Source organism: Cebus imitator, unplaced genomic scaffold (genome assembly GCF_001604975.1).
Source record: "Cebus imitator isolate Cc_AM_T3 unplaced genomic scaffold, Cebus_imitator-1.0 Scaffold729, whole genome shotgun sequence".
Classification (NCBI taxonomy): domain Eukaryota; kingdom Metazoa; phylum Chordata; class Mammalia; order Primates; family Cebidae; genus Cebus; species Cebus imitator.
In genome coordinates, this window is record NW_016108044.1 from 657,672 (window position 1) to 658,576 (window position 905).

Here is a 905-nt window from a genome sequence, read left to right on the forward strand (position 1 = left end):
CTTGACCTCCCAAAGTGCTAGGATTACAGACATGAGCCACCATGCCAGGCCTGTATGTGTGTTTAAATGTGTTTATGCATCTGTACATATATTATGCAAAAAATCTGGCATAGCTGGCCAGAAATCCCTTAAGAAATTCTATTTACATATTTGAGTGCTCATATAGTTGCAAATATAGATGGGTGCAGTGGCTCACACCTATAATCCCAGAATTTTGTGAGGCCAAGTTGGGAGGATTACTAGAAACCAGGAGTTTAAGACCAGCCTGGGCAACATAGCAAGACCCCATCTCTACAGGAAATTTTAAAATTAGCTGGGCATAGTGGCCTGTGCCTGTAGTCTCAGTGACTCAAGAGGCTGAGGTGAGATGATCACTTGAGCCCAGGAGTTTGAGGGTACAGTGAGCTATGATTGTGCCACAGCACTCTAGCCTGGGTGACAGAGTAAGGTACCCTCTGTTTGTTAAAAAAGAAAAAAATATATAAATATAAATTACTCTGTGTGTGTGTGTATATAGAGAGAAAGAGAGAAAGTAATCCAAATGTCTTCTACTTCCTCTGACTTCAGTAAATCTTTAATCTTTAATAAATAAGCTGGTTTAAAAAGTATTGGTAAAATAGGCTGGGCACTGTGGCTCACACCTGTAATCCCAGCACTTTGGAAGGCTGAGGCGGGTGGATCACCTGAGGTCAGGAGTTTGAGATCAGCCTGGCCAACAAGACAAAACCATCTCTGCTAAAAATACAGAGACATTAGCCTAGTGTAGAGGCAAGTGCCTATAATCTCAGCTACTTGGGAGGGTGAGGCAGGAGAATTGTTTGAACCTGGGATGCAGAGGTTGCAGTGAGCTGAGATCGAGGCACTGCACTCCAGCCTGGACAACAGAGCAAAACTCTGTCTCAAAA